This window comes from Heterocephalus glaber, unplaced genomic scaffold, assembly GCF_053883595.1.
Source record: "Heterocephalus glaber isolate CG9 unplaced genomic scaffold, H.glaber_assembly_v1.0 deba00001600, whole genome shotgun sequence".
Classification (NCBI taxonomy): Eukaryota; Metazoa; Chordata; class Mammalia; order Rodentia; family Bathyergidae; genus Heterocephalus; species Heterocephalus glaber.
The window spans coordinates 21,963,468-21,982,393 of NW_028258372.1; the positions used below are offsets into that span (position 1 = coordinate 21,963,468).

General features: G+C 37.7%; 1 protein-coding gene across 3 annotated transcripts in view; it reads left to right on the top strand.

The window, feature by feature from the left end:
• Positions 1-18,926, top strand: part of CUNH1orf21 (chromosome unknown C1orf21 homolog) — a 246,604-nt gene that overhangs the window by 12,096 nt on the left and 215,582 nt on the right. The window contains exon 2 of one of the 3 annotated variants that reach the window (XM_087194431.1): positions 13,565-13,661. The exons of the other annotated variants lie outside the window; for them this stretch is intronic. The gene's annotated coding sequence lies outside the window, so the exon portion shown is untranslated. The remainder of the gene's footprint in view (positions 1-13,564; positions 13,662-18,926) is intronic. 3 annotated transcript variants of the gene reach the window in all.

The following is an 18,926-nucleotide window of genomic DNA, read 5'->3' on the forward strand; positions in this document are numbered from 1 at the left end:
CACCCAGTTTATATCTTCCTTTTTGTGTTTAACAGCATATTTCAGAAATCACTCTGGAACCATATACTAAGTTTTCTCATTGCCTTTTATCACTGCAGAAATTCTGTTGTGAAAATATATCAAAATTATTTATATAGCCATTTCAGTCTTGCTCTACATTGTAGTGGGGAGTGTTTTATTTTTGTTGATAGATTTTATTTGCAAATCAGAGTTAAAAGCAAGATAAACGGACATTATTTTCCATTAACTGTTCCATGCATAGCTAAAAGAACAGAGTTAGAGTAAAAAGCTTTGTGGATGTTTATGTTAGTAGTCTTGCCAGTTTATCTTTGTGGCAGATTCTTAGAAGTGGAATCACTGGGTCAGAGGTTAAATACATTTCAGTTTAGCTAGATGCAGTAGTTTCCTCTTATTCTCCAGGGTATGTTTCAAGTCCCCCAGTGGATGCTTTGAAATACAGACAGTACCAAACTTACCATACCTATGTTAAAATTAAATTTATAAATTAGACAAAGCAAAAGATTAAAATGAACAATTATAATATACTGTAATAAAAATTATCTAGAATTTATGAATTCTTTATCTTTTTAAAAATTTCCATTTAATATTTTTGGACCCTCACTAATATGTACATTGTAAAACCTTTTTCTTTTTGACATTTAATAGTGAGAAATAACACTCCTGTGCAATTTTAATTTGCATCTCTCATCATGATCTGGCTTGATATCTTTCTTTTGTTTATGGATCATTTGTTTTTCTTTTTCTGTGATTGTCTCTTCATTTTTATTGGCCATCTTCATAGAGATGTATTTTTCTTTTATATTAGGGATATTATCCATAATATTTGAGGAACTTTTTTTTTGCAGTTTATCATTTGTCTTTTTTTCTGATTATAATATTTGCTAGATAAATTATTTCCTCTGATATAGTCAGTTTTATGTTTTTCTTTATTGCCTTGTGGTTTTGAGTCATAGTTCAAAAAATTTTCTTTCAGGTTGAAGAGCAATATCATCTAGTAGAAATATAATATAAACCACATATATGAATTTTTAGTAATTACATTTTTAAAAAGTAACAAAAAGTTGGGCCAGGGATTTAGCTCAGTGGTTCTGGCACCTGTCTCGCAAGCGCAAGGTCCCGAGTTCCATCTCCAGTACCAAAAAAAAAAAAAAAAAGTAACAAAAAGTGAAATTAATTTTAATAATATATTTAACCCAAGTATCAAAAATATTGTTTTAATAAACAGTCATGTAAAATTGTGGAGATATTTTGTGTTCTTTTTTTCATACTATATTTTAAAGAGCTTTTAACACATCTCAATTTGGTCACTAAACTTTTTCTTGTAAATATTTGATTTGTATTTAAATATCACCGTCATACAGATGCAAAAAGTAAATTCACACAACCAAGTTGTTCCAAGTGACTTGAAAGTTTTCTAATAACTGAATTGAGTATCAGTTTTTCAGTTTCACTTTCAGTTAGGTTAAATAAAATGATGTTCAGTTCTTCAGTCATATTAGCTGCATCTTAAATTTTCATTCGCCATGTATACATAGTGACCGTCTTTCTGGAGAACATAGTTATGTGGAGGTAGAGTCATTCATACTTTCTTTTAGTATTTATGTGCTTTTATCATTAACAAAATTAAATCTATGAACTTATTTTGATGTGTAGTATGGGGAATGAGTCCATTTTTTTCTTTCTGCCACGTAAGTTATGTGAGTATTGCAGTCTGTCTTTACCCACTAATTTGAGATGAGTCACCATTAAAGAATTAATTTCCATAAGTAGTCAGCTGTATTTCCTGTATTTCTACCTTTTCTATTTAATTCTGTCCCTTCATGGTTCACTACCCTACTGTTTTAATTACAAAAAATGAATAATATCTTTTTTTTTTTTTTTTTTGGTACCAAGGATTGAACTCAGGACATTGGGGTTGCAAGGCAGGCAGCAGAACCACTGAGCTAAATCCCTGGCCCTGAATAATATCTTTTAATACTAAAACCTTTCATGGTGAGATGCTGTGCCACATCTACCAGATTGGCAGATTTGTTTATATCAAATGCTTGGCAAGGACATGGAACAAGGGAATATGCATATACCACTGAGGGCACTATAAATTGGTACAAAGATTTTGGAAAGAGGTTTGGAATACCTTGTAAAATGGTCTCCCAATTCCCTTAGCCATAAGGTTAGGAAAGCAAGGTCTTACTAGGGCAGGTACTGAGGCTGGAGAGGGAGCAGTTTTGCTTAGCTTCAGTTTGTAATGCCAGTATTACCATTTTTATATAAGTTGGGTTGTGCAAAGGCTGGGAAGCGCTACATTAGAGAAACTCTTACATGTAAGAGTCCATAAAACACTTCATAGTAGTGAAACACTTGGAGCAGCCTATATGTCTATCACCAGACTATTGAACAAGGAAATTGTGGTACATTCATACTGAACAGTAGTGAGGGATGACCTACAAGTGTGTGTGTCATACTGTGTTACTCTTTTACCTTGCTTTTCCACTCCGCATTATGTTTTTGAGTTTCATAATGTGGAGTGGAAAGCCTAATGCTGACTGGAAAAGCAAGATCGAACACTGCATTGAAGCAATATATTGTTTAAGGGTAGATTCATTCATATGTGGGAATACTATTCAAAGAAGCAAGGGAATGATTAAAATGCAAGAGGATAGTTTATACTTCTACATTGAAGGCTAAGTTGTACTTGGGATGCATACAAAACTTCAAGAGTGCTTGTGATGATCTGTAGGTAGGTACATAAATGTTCGTTTTGCTTTTATATACTAAAGTGTGTATCTGTAGTTATTTCATAACAAAAGAAAGCCAGCAGTAACAAAAATCCAGACATAGGCATAAACTAACCAAAACTCAATTAAATTAATGTTTGAGAAAAATTCCTGTCAGGAGATACTTGGCTCTTTTTGTTTCTTTTTTGGTGGCAATGCATTTTTAGTTGTTATATGAAATATTGAAGGCAGAAATTTGCTTTTAAAGTTGAGTCAAACAGCAAGAAACACATTATTGTATAGTGTACACATAGCATTGACTGTTACATCACCCAGAACAACTACAAGTAGTGTCCTTGACCCTTTGCCAGTAGTAATTTTATTGGTACTAATTGTGCAAAATATCATCTTGGCCAATTTTATATTTTATTCAGAAAGATTCTTTTTTTTTTTTTTTTGTGGTACTGGGGATCAAACTCAATACCTTGTGCTTGCTTACAAGGCAGGTACGGTGCCACCAAGCTAAATCGCCAGTCCCCAAAAAGATATTTTTGAAGCACGCTTTTATTAAGTATAATTATGTGCCAGATGTAACATGTACATTAACGCATTTAATCTGAAAAACAGTTTCATGAAGAGGTAGATCTGGTCTTCCTTTTACAGATTAATAAACTGATGATACTTAGAGAGGGTAAGCAGCTTGTCCAGAGTCATACAAGAAATACATGATATGATTTCAATGGAGGTTTTTTCCTGTCCATTTTTTGTCTCTTTTTAAAAATTTGGCACTGGGAATTGAACCCAGGAACTTACGTATGCTACAACAGTGCTGTATCACTGAGCTAATCCAGGTTTATCTGGCCCCACAGGGTATAGTCAAAATTTCTGTTCCCAAGTACTGTATCTTATTAAGAACTTCAGGTACTGATCTATCCTTTTGTCAATGGCAGCATTCTTTTTTTTGGTACCAGGGATCGAACTCAGGACCTTGCGCTTTCGAAGCAGGCGGGAAACCACTGAGCTAAATCCCCGGCCCTATCCTTTTGTCAATCCTTGGAAGTTTTTTTTTTTTTTTTTTTTCTTCCCCTGGAAGTTTTTATTTCTACTCTTCTCCTAACGTTTCAGGGAGGGAAATCTTTGACTATATTAGTACAATTCTTCACAATGCCTAAATGTGTATGGCACCACATCTGACTTTCTAAGTGATTTTTTTCTTATTCATTTTTTAGTTTTCATTAGTACATGTGTGTAGCACATAATGACTATGATATAAGATCTTGCCATGTTCTTCAGGGTGGCCTTTAACTCACTATGTAGCCCAGCTGGTCTTGAACACACAATCCTCCTGCCTCAGTCTCCAAGAGTTGAGATTTCAGGTATAAGTCACCATGCCCGGCTTTCTTAATTTTTAACCTCTGTTTTAAGTTTTCTTCTCTTTAGTACCATAAGCAGTTGTTCTCTACTCCTCTGACTTCCATGTATTTGCTGGCATTAAAGAATTTGGTTCATTGAATGGTGGTAAACCTGTCTGGGTATCTTTGTTTTCTCATCCTAAAATCCTTTGTTTTGCATCCTTAAGATTACCCTAAACTCCAGAATCTCTCTTGGGTATGCCTGTGCAAAACCTCTGCAGCCCATTTTCTCTTGCATTAAGATTCTTTGTATGGCCAGGCACAATAGTGCAGGCCTGCAATCCCAGCTACTTGGGAAATAAGAGGATCACAAGTTCAAGACCATCTTCACAGAAAATAAAAAGGGCTGTTAGAGTGAGGCCATGGGCTTAATCCCTTCTACTGTAAACCAAAACAAACCCAAGCCCCCAGATAATATGTATCTATTTCTCCAGCTTGTCAAACCCCACTTTTTTGTATCTTGGGTTTTGAAGGATAACCTATGTACCTCAAGTTGTAACAGCAAATTAGATTTATTTGCTGGTGTTTCCTCTGTGTCATTATTTAGCAGGTTTTTAAATCAGATTCAGCACTAGGAATTGTTACTATGCTGTGAAGTTACTATCTCCACAGTCCCCCCATTCCTACTACCCCTTCCTTCTAACTGGTGTTTTCACAAGAAAATGCAGCTGATGCAGTGGACAGGGTGGAAGGAGAATTCAGTTGAGCATTTGGTTACTAGGGAACTTGGTTTGCTTAGAAATTGTGATTAATAAAAGTTACATCAAAATCACAGCAGAATTGCTTGCGGTCTCTGTCCATTCCTTTTTAGATTGGTACCCCTCTAGCATTGGAGCAGGCGTAAGCTCCTATATCTACTCCATCTCTTCTTTAGGTGCTGTTTGATTTGCTGATTAAGGGAATCAACTTGGTAAAAAAGCTTTTTTAGGAGCCGGGAATGTAGCTCAGTGGTAGAGTGCTTGTCTAGTATCCCCAAGGCCCTAAGGTTAATCCCCAGTACCATAAAAAGAGAGAGAGAGAGAGAGAGAGAGAGAGAGAGAGAGAGAGAGAGAGAGAGAGAGAGAGAGAGAATAATACTGAAAGTGATGGGTCTCTGTTTATCTGGACTTCTTTTTGTGCTTCTCCATGCCCCAGTGGGATAGTTATAATGACACTGAAGCCATGTTTTTATATTTCTTCTATTTTCATTATGTTTGAGTTTCTGCCAAGTTTGCTTTACTTCAAATATCCAGGAAAATACCTAAATACCTTCTCATAGTATAATCTCAAAAGAAAGTTTTGTGATGCCCCATGTGAAGATAAAATCTCTTACATGTGTTTTGATTTTTCACTTTTTTTAATTATCGTATCTCAGACTAACCAAATTAAAAATGAATGAAATTTTCATTTGGAGAATCAAACTCATACAGTTATCAAGGAAATAAAGTAAGTATATACAGAAGTGAAACACATATGAGATTCATCTTGAGCATAGGTGTGAAATCCCAGCTATTCATTAGACTGAGGCAGGAGGATCTCAGGTTCAAACCCTGCCTATGTAAGACCGTGTCTCAAAATAGAAAACAAAAGGGGCTAGGGATAGAGTTCAGTGTGAAAGCCCTTGTTTCAATTCAGTCCCAAGTACCAAGAGACAGGGAGGGGAAGGGTCATCTTGGTTTTCTACTGCTTGCTTAGATCATGTATTAACAGTTTTGGGACTCTTCTTTAGATCTTAAATATCAGTCACAAATGTGGTATTAGAGTGAGGGCAAGAAAGTATTATCTTTGATGATAAATGTCTTTAATATTTATCATCAAATAGTATAGTTTGAATCATACATCCTGAAGACAGCAAGACAGCCTTACAATGTAGGCAACCGCATTTTGAATTTTTTCCTCCACCTCCTCTTCCTCCTGCTCCTCCCCCTCTTCACCCTTCTTTTCCCCTCCTCCTCCTCCTTCTCCTCCTCCCCTTCCCCTCCTCTTCCTCCTCCTCCTTATTTTGCATAGTGTTGGTGATTGAACCTAGAGCCTCAAAAATACTTAACCAAGTGCCCTACTGTTGATCTATATCCCCAACCCCAGAATGGTTTTTCTGATTGTACCTTTAAAAGACTCTCCAAGGACTTGAGCTGTTCTCTGTCCCTTACATTGTGCTTTAATAGGCCTGCTGCACATGAAGAGAAAGGGAAGCTTGTGGAAGACTTGGTCTGAATTTGGATGCCTTCATCACAGTAAATGGGTTTTGTCCTTTTGATTGCCCCCCCATCTCTCTAAGGAGTTGAGTCTTTGATATGGAACTAACTGTGGCTATAACAATTTTACGTATCTGAGATGATTGGGAGAAAATTAAATAGGTACCTAAATGCTATTTCCCATAATTGAATGAATATACAACTACATTTGTCTGGTAACATTTAATTTGAAAAACTCAGAAAATCTCTCAGGTAAGGTTTTCTTCCTCAGCTAAATGAAACTTTCCCCATGGGTCACATCCTGAGCTCTGCTCCATCTACTTAGTACAGTGTGTGCATCTGTTAAACACATGAGTGCGTGCTAGTCCAGAAATCCACAAACACTCTTTTCCCTCTGAAGCAAATAACATACATTGTCTTGGGTTATTTTTTATTTTTTATTTTTTTGCTTAATTCTTTTATTGGGACATTTTAGGTATATAGTACGTTTACATTTATCATTGGGTGCTTGTACCTTTACATGATGCATCTTCGTTCTTATTTTTTCCCCATTCCCTGTGCTCCCTTCCCTATTTACAAAGACTTTGTTTCCATTTTTTCCTTTTCTCATAATTTTTCCTTTCCCTTCTTCCCTTTCCCCTTCCCCTCCCACCACCCCTACCTCTTTGAACCTTTTCCTATTTCAAATTATCAGTTATTCATTTTAATCATTTTAATCCTTATTTACACTTTCAGTTTCTCACACTAGAGAAACTTCAGTATTTACACGTGTGTCCTATTTATTTCACTTTAGAGTATGGCCTCAATATACATCCATTTAGCTATAAATGTCTCTAGTTTCTCATTCTTTATGGCTGAGTAGTACTGCATTTTATAAAAAAACCACATCTTCTTTATCCAGTTTCCAGTTGATGGGCACTTGGGCTGTTTCCAAGCTTTAGCTATTACAAACTGTGTCACTATAAACATGGGTGAGCATGTATCGCTGTGGTATGATTCTTTTAATTCTTTGGGGAAGATACCCAGTAGGGGAATAGCTGGGTCAAATGGGACCTCTAGTCCTAGATCTTTGAGGTATCTCCATACTGATTTCCACAGTGGTTGCACCAGTCTTCACTCCCACCAACAATGAAGAAGGGTTCCTTTCTCCCCACACCCATGCCAGCATTTGTCTTGGGTTATTTTGGTAGCTTTAATCTCTTACCTGTTTACCTTTGATGCACCATGCCTATTGTAGGAATGAAGGACAAAGTTACAGGGGCATTTAAGGAAATGTAACAGATCGCTAGCAAATCTTTCCTGGTTAACGGGATGTCAGATGAACATTATATTTAACATAGCTATTCATTCTTCTTTTTATCAAGAATAAAAATACTCTGAAATAAAAGATATCTTGGTTGCATAATAGTCAATGATAAACAAGGAGCAGTCTGGAGAAACCTCAGGGTCTGATTTTTAGTACTGCCTGGGCATACAATCTCATCATACATGGGTGAATGTGTATCAGTTGAAGAAGAGACCCATTACCTTCCACTGTCAGAGGTTAGAAACTGCTGGTGGGCATAGGGAGTCTGGGTTTTTATTTTTAGTTTTTGTTAACCTAACCTCTAACTTTGTTACTTCAGATGGCTGACACACGACAGAGCAGTTGGAGAATTAATAACTCAGTAATACTGAGATTAGGCAGCTAAGAATGAGAAAAGTGTCCTAACTAGAAATGGTAGCAATTCAGTACAGTATTTCCTTGCTGAGTAGGTAGATGACTCAGTACACTTGGTAAAACATTAAAATTGCTCTATTAAAACTGGAAAGTGTGTAAGTATTATTATTACATCACAGTGGGGAATAGTTTATTTTTGTTGGTGGTGGTTTATTTGCAAATCAGATATAAAGCCTGAAAGGAAACATTACTGTTCATTAACCTGACAGCCGAATGAACAGAAAAGGTGAGTGAGTTGATTCTGCCGCAGCAGCCCAGGGCTTGGAAGGTCTGTGTTAATGGGCGAACCCTGCCCCCAAAGAGACTTTTGTACCTGTCACTGGGGCCTGTCAGTGAGAAATCACTGCTCTGCTGGACTTTTTAATGCCTTGATTTTTTGTTTATTCACCATTCGTTATATTGAATCCAGATCAACAAAGGATTGTTATTTGGGTCATTTGCTAGGACTTGGAGCTTTGCAAAATTGATCTCTAAATTAAAATGCTTATTATCAAGGAAGAATTTTTGTCTGTGTTAGAGGGAGGAATCCTGCATAAGCACTTGGAAATGGGAATAGTTACCAAGCTGCTGCTCACAGGGTAGACTGTGAAGGCCTGTCCTCCTGAAGACTACCATCTACTGGGGATAGTCTGACATTTAAAAAAGCAGTTGTAAGACTGGTCAGATTTCACCACCTTTTCTCCTGCATCCCAATCTGATGAAGTCTCATGCATAACCAAAATGGCAAATTAGGGTCCTTTTATTTAATTCTAACAGTACACCATCAGAAAAGTTTAGAACAAAGACAGTGCCTCAATCACATGGCCATTATTATAGTGACCTAATGGGTTTCGATCTCAGCATTGTTTCTATAGGAGGCTGCCAAGAGTTATTTCAAGCTAAGAAGATGAAAGATGGGTAGTTTCCAATACTACATATTCTGTTTAGCACTTTTTGTTTTCATTCTTGCTCGGTGTTCAAAGAAAGTTTCCTGTGGCATGTTTTGTAGTGTTGGGATGGCCTTGGCCAGCAGTTGGCTAACATAGGGTGGGATCTTGTCATGGTTTCTTCTTGGTCCAAATGAATCACAGCTGAAGAACACAGAAACCAGCTGTTTGTTCTTTTCAATGAGTAGATTCTTCTTACATTGCATTTGATTATGATCTTTACCTTTTGTAGAAAGAAATCACCTCGTAATTAATTGGGGAGGAGGTAAATGAAATGAGGTAGCGATGGAATGTTTGTGGGGTGCGTAATGTAGGCTTGAGGGAAGGGAAGAGAAGTCTGCAGAACATGACCTCCATGTGGATTTTTAATACACGTGCTCTTTCAGGTATCCAATTAGGATAGAGAGTCATAGTAGATCTTGGTGAATTAAAACAGGAAAAAGAAGTAAGAAAATGATCTTCACTAAGTGGTAGAACTCGGTCATGAATTATGAGCTCCTTACAGAACACTTAGTGACAGCTGACAGAGAGGACTTTGGTCTACGTGGTGTACCCCATCTTTGTAGCCCATCTTCTTCCTGGCATGGTGCTTGGTACACGGTGGGCCTGGACAACTGCAACAGATGCATGGTAAATTGAATTTAGTGTTGTGGTAGCTCCAGGGGCTCTGAGTATTCATTGTTTCATTTCCCTTCTCTGTAAGCTATACCCTCGGTTGGCCTTGCTCTTATTTATGCTCTTTCAGCACTGCAGAGTACTATTAGCAGAAAAAAATCAAAACATTTATATAAATTTGTGTAGTATCAGGCAAAGAAATATAGCAGAATAAGGATAAAGTATGAAAAATTGACAAGCTTATGAGAAATAGAAGAGATATATGAGATGTGTTTTATGGTAAAGAAGGTATAGGGACAATAGGAAATTTATTTTTTCAATATGGATTAAAGTATTTGATCTGAAATTTTAAAATATAGTATAGTATACTGCAAAGTTCTTCTTAAAAATTTATTGTTCTGGTTATTTAAAAAAACTGTGTTAGATAAAAGATCTATGGGTAGTTTGTCTAGAAAATATGGCTTTGGAAACACTGTCCTGATAATTGTATAGGTGAAGAAGTTTCAAGAAGTTAGAATTTATCTGGGGAGGCTTATGTTGAAATACAGGTTTTTTGGGGGGGGGATCAATATCTTCAATTTTATGCTTTTATACTATTGAAGATTTTGGATGATTTGATCAAATTTGTAATAGCACAAGAAATATCACTGATGGTTTAGTATTGAAATAATAGTGACAGCCTGTTGGCTTCCAAATGGACATATTGCTGTAAAATAAAATGAATTACAGTGGATTTTATATGGAGAGGTTGATATTACACAAGAACCTGTAGTCAGTTTTCAGATTTTTCTTCTAATTTATTCTTTGCATTTATTTTATTAGGTATAATGGAAGGTTAATTTGCCAAAAATATTTCCCCCCTATATCTCTGTATCAAATAGAGTTGCTTCTCTTGGGCAGTTCTAAAATCCTAAATAGATGATTTAAATTAAAACTTCCAGTTTGTAGAAAATGCCTCATTGATTTTCTGTTTACTGCTAATATTTGTTTAAATGTGACTTAAGAGAAAGTTTGTGGTGAAATGCAAGAGTCTTTGAGGTTGCATCTAGTTTCCAGGTTTTAGCTTTTAAATGGGCTTGGAAAACCTGCTGGCTTTTCAAGTCCCCAGTGAGCTCTTCTGCCAGTGAACTGGAGGATGCTACTCCCTTATTAATGACTTGCGAAACAAGAATATTTATTTATTCTTTGCAGTAACGCATGGCAACTGACAGCTTTCCATGCTACTTTCAAATTAGGGTGTGGGGAGTGCTGTCTTTTCCTTAAGCCATCATAATTAAAGAGTATTGGTGTGTGCATTCCTTCAGAGGCTTTCAACTTCTCTTTCTTTTGTCATAAGCTGAAAGTTAGCTTCAGTCCACCAATTTGCCTCACAGAGTTCTTCTGTGAGATATGAAACTTATTTGATCATCTCCTGGTATTAATACTATGGCTAGGATACCTAAAATTGTGCGAGGTGATTGTATATTTTGAAATTTTTTGATTGAACTATTCATTGTCCAGTAAAACTGCAGAGAAACTAGAAGGAAAAGATTTTGCAATCTACTTTTGCCTTTATTGTAGAAGTACAGATAGCTTTTTTTATATGATGGATTCTATATTGAAGATGCTAATATTGGGTGGTTTTATATTTTTCTTGTTTTTAGTTATTCTACCTCCATAGCCCAGATTTAAAAAATATTACTGTTAAATAAAACAAAGATTTTCTTAGGAAATGATGAAGCCAGGTTTAATTACTACTTGAATGGAAGATGGCATTACCACCCTCCTTTTTTTTTTTTTCCTTTTTCTTTCTTTCTTTTTGAGACAGGTTGGGCTCAAACTTGACATCCTCCTGCCTCAGCCTCTCAGAGTGCTGAGATTACAGGCATGTGCCATCAAGTCTGGCTCATCCCACTCTTTTTTTTGTTTTGTTTTTTGGTACTGGAGATCAAACTCAGGACCTTGCGCTTGTGAGGCAGGCACCGGAACCACTGAGCTAAATCCCTGGCTCATGTTTCCATGTTTGAAAATGACCTCACAGGTGGTAGGCATCCCTTAGGAAGAGTGTAAGGAGGGTAAGCAAAATCTAGGTACTTCTTTATTTGCTTGATTCTTAAGGAAACACAGTAATAATAAAATGAAGAAATCAAAACAAAAATGACATACAGATCAAACACATGAAACCAGAAGAATGTTAATTCCAGAATGTTAATATCCAGTCTGTGAAGTCCTGCCTGTTGATATTAAAAGTGGTCTGTAAATCTGGCCCTGAGATTCCCTGTAGCCATATAAAAGAAAGAAACACTATCACTTGCAAGATTCAACTATGAGACAAAAATATATCATTGCTTTGGATCAGTGCAGATGTTCCTGCTATTCCTACAGGGAAAATTTCTCATTGTGAGGGGACACTGAGTATTGACAGTTTAACTTTGGTGGAGAAAACATGCATGTCTTCCCAAACCTTTCTAGAAATCATTCGATTCGTGAGTGCAGGCAGGGAGCAATGCAGGATACCACAGTTTACACAGCTAGAGGAATTAACTCTCAGGATACAGTCAACCTAAGACCCCCCAGGGCAAGAGGAAGAGATCTAATCTGTGCTGCTCTTTCTGTCATCATATGCTTGGTGGACTCGTGTTGAGGGGGGCATCCTGCAGGGTCTCCTGTGAGCACCTTGTACATTTCTTAAGAAGAAAAAGGAGGGAGTGATGGAGGGCTCTCTGTGTATGTTGCGATGTATATGTATGCACATACACGACAACATGTATGTGCAAGAAATTCTTAAGACATGAATATTTGTCATCAAATTCCAGAGGTAGAGCTTATCCTTACATCTCCATAAAAATTATGTAGTGTATTTGTACTCAATTCTAGTTTATTCTAACTAAATCTTAAGGTATTAAGAATGACTGAAATAAGGGAGTGAGTGGTTGCTTTGGATTAGCAGATATTTCTTGTAGTAACATGTTAATGATGCCAGAGTTGGTTTTTTAGGTTCATTGATGTGTTTTAAATCTCTGGAATATTTCTTTCTTGTTTTGATCAGCTCCAGAGCATGGCAGCAAACCTCTGAGGTGTCTGTGGTCAGACCTGACCGTGCTGGGGGAGTCTGAAAAGTACCCAGTAACCTGAGGCGTTGAGTTAGGGGACACAGTGGGCTCTGTGTGTGTGTGTGTTCCCGAGAGAGATATAAGAAACGAAGTGGCAGGGCATGCTACCTTTGCCCTTACTCCTAGAGCCTCGTAGAAAGGTATCTTTACCACTGAAAATGTGGCCATGTGTATAGCTGGGGCATCTTCAGGACTGTTTTTCCATTTTTACTGTGACAAGAAAGTTGAAAGGAAAAGAAGGAAGGAAGGAGGAATCTCAAAGCCAGAGAAGAGGAACAAGGAGAGGTTATTCTGCCTCAGATTTGCATGTTTTCCTGAAACATATATCCTTCACTAACACACTGCATGGGCCACCTCCTTCCTATAAGTAAATCCAAGGCACCACTCTGTACCCCTGTGTGATTTCTAAATAGCACGATGCTGATGGAAACTCAAGGGCCTTTGCAGTAGAATATGTAACTGGAGAAGTGCAGTGTCCCCATATCCCTAAGCACATATTGAATTAATTTGATTAGGCCCTTGGAAAACTGCCTTTGGGCTGCCTCTGGAAGCGACGACAAACATTATTCAGCAGAATCCTCATTGAGCACTGCACTTAGTGGGAATTACTGTGTCTGTGAACACTAAAGCTTGGTCATGTAAACCTGAACCAAATGGAAGCGTTCTCCTGGTAGAAAAATGGTATCAGAAAGGCAAAATCAGAAAGTCTGCCCAAACTGTGGATTTGGCAATAAATCTTCCAAGTTCATGATCTAATTTTATTTTCTTACATATAGCTTTGTTTAGCACCCCACATTGACTTGCTTACATTCTTTCCCTCTCTCCTTCCTTTCCTCCTTCCTTCCTTCCTTCCTCCCTTCTTGCTTCCTTTTTTTTTTCTTTCCTTTGAGACAAAATCTTTCTAGACGATCCAGGCTGGCCTCAAACTGGCCACCTCCTGCCTCAGCCTCCCACGTGTTAGGATTACAGGCCTGTCCACCACACTCGGTAAGTGACTTGCTTTTTGTTAAGATTGTTCCTTTGTTAAAATCTTGGAAAACTATTTGCAGGTTTTATGATTCAGTAACTAAAACTGATGATTCTGATTCCTAATTTATTGATTCTTTTGGCCATTTTAAAGAAGCATAAAGGGATTTATTAGGCAGAAATTTAAAAGTACACCCTCAAAGAAATAGAATATGGGTCCTTAAGAGAGAGAAGTGTGCTACAGTTTGCATCTGGGAATATGTATGTGTTTGCCTGTCTTTGAATCAGTGATGTAATGTTTTCTCCATCCCTCTGTGTGGCAGGGAAGCAAGGCACCTATGCTTCTATTATCTCATTTTTTAGCCCTTGAGATAATTTGTTTTGTTAGCTCAGAGGTGCATGTGAAGGAAGTCAGTACTTCTTGAACAATGTGATGTGAGAATTGCAGAGTATCTTTTCCTACCCTCCTAAAACCTGACACTGGACTAACCAGAAGAGTTGAATTGGCCGATTGTGTGGAGGGAGGGGCCCTCCTATCTTGTTTTTATTTTAGAAATGGTAGGGCGTACATTCATATGGTTCTTTCTGACTCCCCCGGGACCTGGCACCGTTCTAGGCATTGAACCATGGTCGTTAAGTAAAGTGTAGGATCCTGGATTAGAGATGGACATGGGTATTCAAAAGAGCTTTATGTGATTAAAGAATACTAACCAGGAAGGCAAGAGGCAAAGATCCTACTGTTGGCTTTCCTGTCTATTAGAAGTGTGACCTTGATAAGTCACCTAGCCTTCTTGGACTTACTTTTCTTGTGACTCATGACTAGATAACGATGGTCTAAACTTGTTTTCAGATTTTAGAACAATCAGAACCACCTAGGCAGCTTATGGAAATGACAGTTTCTGGGCTTCACTAGCAGCTGTTCTGTTGCAGGAGGTCTGAGATAAGCCCAGGAGTGTTCCTGTCTTGCATGTTCTGTTCTGATGGGGGTGGTCCGTGGCCCACATGATGAGAAACACATGGCAGGGTCAGTGCTTTCCAAACTGTAGGAGGTGACCCATTAACAAGTCATGAAGTCACCTTAATAGATTATGAAAATGAAACAGAAGAGAAAATATCGCAGGTATCATGGAGTGGAGATCAGTAAAGTTAAAAGTAACTGGCTCCATTTTTAGGTATCTCACTTCCAAGTACTGTATCTTGAAAAAATAGTCGTGCCCACTCCCTGCCCATTGACTTCAAATGAGAAAGAGAGATTTAGAGCTCATCTTTCTCCTGTAGTGCTGATTATTTCAAGAAGGTGAATTTACCTGTCCAAGGGCTTTTGATACTTATGGTGTCACCTGAGCTACCACAGGACAGACATGTTGAGTCCACCATTGAGAAAGAAACTTTCTCAGTGCGATAAAATATAGGAAGGTCATTCCTAAGTCTTCTCTTCAGGAATATACAGTACTCTCTCCTCATACATGGTTTTAGTTACCCGTGATCAACTGTGGTCCAAATATATTAAATGTATAATTTTAGAAATAAATAACTCTTAAGTTTTAAATTGTGAGCTATTCTGGTTAGTGTGATGAAATGTTGCACCATTCTGTTCCATCTTGTCTGGGGTTGTGAATCATCCCTCTGTCCATTGTGTCCAAGCTGTATACTGTATCCACCAGTTAATCATTTAGTGGTTGTGTCTATTACCAGAATGATAATTGTGATATTGCTGTACTTGTTTATGTAACTGTATTGTGCTCAATAATAGTGCCAAAGTAATAGAGTAGTAATGTCTATTACCAGAATGATAATTATGATATTGCTGTACTTGTTTATGTAACTTTATTGTGCTCAGTAATAGTGCCAAAGTAATAGAGTAGTAATGCTGTACGTGCAATTGGATATGCTGAAAAGAAGCTGTGAAAATGCTTCCTTTAAGTGAAGAGGGGAAAGTTCAAGAAAATAATTTGAAAGATAAAAGCTGGGTGTGGTGGCCCAGTCCTCTAATCCCAGCATTGTGGGAGGCTGAGGCATGAGGATTGAAAGTTTCAGCCGAGCATTAGCAATTTAGCAAGACTCTGTCCCAAATAATAATAACAATGATATAGTTCAGTGTGAAAGCCCTGGGTTCAATCTCTGGTACCATAAAAATGAAAAGAGAGAAACCCAGACTTTTACTTGTCACATAATCATTTATTCAATATATTGTTACAATTTTTCTGTCATTAGCTATTGTTAAATATTTATTATGTTTAATTTATAAATTAAACTTTATCAGATGTATGTATGTATACGAAGAAACATAGTCTTTATAGGGTTTGCTACTCTATAGTTTGGATTTTGTTTGGCCTCAAAGGTTCATATGGTAGAACTTGGCTCCCCAGTATGACAGTATTAAGGTGGTAGAACCTCTAAGAGGTGGGGTCTACTGGAAGATGACTAGGTTGTTAGGGAATTGCCCTTGGAAGGCATTAATGCTGGCCTTGCAGGCTAGTTGGCTCTAGTGAAAGTGATACCACCTTAAGTGCTCGACCCCTTCTGCACTTGGGCTGCTCTCCTTTTTGCTTCCTCGTGTTGTGTGGCAGCCAGTGGGGTCCTTGGCAAGGCAAAGCCTCATGCTCTTCGGCCTCCAGAGCTGTGAGCTAAATAATATTATTTTCTTTATGAAGTACCTAGCCTTAGCTAAGTTGTTATAGTAATAGAAAATGGACTAATGTAAGTACTAGTCATGGTTTTAGGGATCTTCTGGGGGCCTTGGAATGTGTCTACTGCAGATAAGAGGGGACTACTGTAACAGGAAGCCCTTCTTCTTTTAACGTAAAACAACTTAGATAACATATAAATAACAGTTCCAGACCACACAGATTGCCAGGAATAAACTATATTTTCATAGGAGCAAAAGTGTCTTCCTACAGATATGGTTTATTGAAAGGTGATTGCTCCTAGCACTCGCATGCTCTCTCTCTCTCTCTCTCTGTCTCTCTCTCTCTCTCTCAGTATTTGCTCAATAAATATTTTTTTGGATGAAGGCCCTCTAAAGCGACTTTAATTCTAAGATGTTACATAAGACCTTTTTTAAATTTATTAGATCATTTGTTTCTTTTCTTTTTTTTTTTATGGGTAACGGGGATCGAACTCGGGACCTTGCACTTGCTAGGCAGGCGCCAGAACCACTGAGCTAAATCCCTGGCCCGATCATTTGTTTCTTGAAGGAATCATATATTTTAATATTTTGTTTTCATTATAGTAGATGTTTTAACTTAAGAGAATGACAGTGGAAAAAGTGAAGTTTTCTGAAAAGTAATTAAAATGTTAGATTGTGAGGCAGATAGCAGAAGTCAATTTAATTTTATTTATTATGTATATGCACATGTGTCTGAATGGGATGTCTTCAAAGTAGCTTTGGTGATTTTTGTACTAAATCCAAAGATCTTGCCATTGCATGCAAACGAACAAAAACCAAGCATATTCACCATGAAACAGTTTTAGAACTCTTCCTTTGAATTTCCTTTCAGAAGTAGGTATGATCCTCAATGAGAAAACCAGTTTCATTACTTAGTGGTTATACCCCATTTTTATGAACAACGGCATTACACAGCATGATTGCCTTCCTTATTTTGCTATCTTGGCTCTGAGTGCTTATTGGTTGTTTCCCAGCTTCAAATACATTTTCTAAGAATGACAGTTTGCTGCACCCGAGCTACTGGAATGGGACATGGCTCTGAATGCTGTTCAGCAGGACCAGTTTCAAACCTATGCAAGCTTGGTCCCCTTTTCATGTGTTCCTGGAGGAAGTGCTAGATTCTAAAGATGACCACTTGGAAAGGCCAGTGTGCTTTTATGTGAAATTTCTGAAGCTTCCATTTTAAAATAAAAATTGGGCACACTTAACTTGATGATTTTTTTAAAAAATTAATTTCACCCATTTCATTGGCTCATTTTTATTTATTTATTTATTTGTTTGTTTGTTTGTTTGTTTGTTTGTTTGTTACCGGGGATCGAACTCGGGTCCTTGTGCTTGTGAGGCAGGCAGCGGAACCACTGAGCTAAATCCCCGGCCCAACTTGATGATTTTGATTGATGGTTGCCAATGAAAGATCTGGAAACTTGAGATGGGAATTAGGCCAGTTAGCTAGTGACAAGGACCTGAATGGACCTTGTGTATGATTCCTTCAAAGAGTGAATGATGGAATGAATGAATGAATGTGTGTGTGTGTGTGTGTGTGTGTGTGAGAGAGAGAGAGAGAGAGAGAGAGATCCAGTTCATTTATGCTTTGTCCTCTTGTTTTTGGCTCAACAGTGTGTGAGCAGTGAAAGGGAAGGGTGACTGCCTAGGGAAGGCAAGGCATGCTACAAACTAGGCGGATTACTGTCAGAACCCTTCTCAGTGAAAAGAAAAGCTTCATATAAAGAATATGGCCTTTGCTAGCTAAGGAAAAACAGTCAAAATTTAGAGCTGCTTCCATAGCGACAATGCTAATTTTTAAGTACAGTGAGAGCCTAAGCACACCCTTCCCCTAAAGACATCCCTGTGTCAAGATAGCGCTCAGAGTGATTGCGGAATACTTAGGAAAGCTTTTAATTTGAAATTTTTCCCTTAAGGAAAACCTATTTATTTTATATTACTGATAAAGTAAGATTGCTGCAAATTATAGGCATGAAAAATTAAGGTTAGGATTACTATCCTGATTAAAACAGTTTAAGCAGGGGTGTAAAATTTGGAAGTTTTAGTAGTTATCATGAAATAAATTCTTATTCATGTATAATCTAATTTTAGATCTTTGAGCTCAAAATATAGAATTAATAAATAAAAGGAAACTTCAGTTATCCATGTGTCTGATCTGAATCAGGGAATTTCAGACATTGAAATGCTATATTCTCCTTTAACCTCCATTCCTAGTAACAAAAATTGCCACCTCCCATCTCAGAAAGGTAAAAGCAGGTGTTTTCTTATGCAGTGTCTGGTGGAGAGACCACTAGATGAGTTTGGGCAAGAAGGTATAATGGACTGTTGAAAGAAGGCCGGGCTCAACAGGTGACCAAACATCATTGCACACCATGTGTGAGGATTGGCCTTTCTCCTCTTCTCCTGTGTCTCTGCTTGAAAAGTTGAGTAAGGAGGTGATGTCTCCTGGTGGGCATTCACAGCCTTGCCTCTCTCAGCCTATTCTAAGCCAAACAAGTGGCTGACTGGTTTGGACTGTTTCCCTTTCTGTGAAGAGAGACTGGCCCTTCTGGAAACTCTTGCTCATAGATCCTGTCTCTTTTATTATGGCTGGGTGTTAACCAAGATGTTGGTCC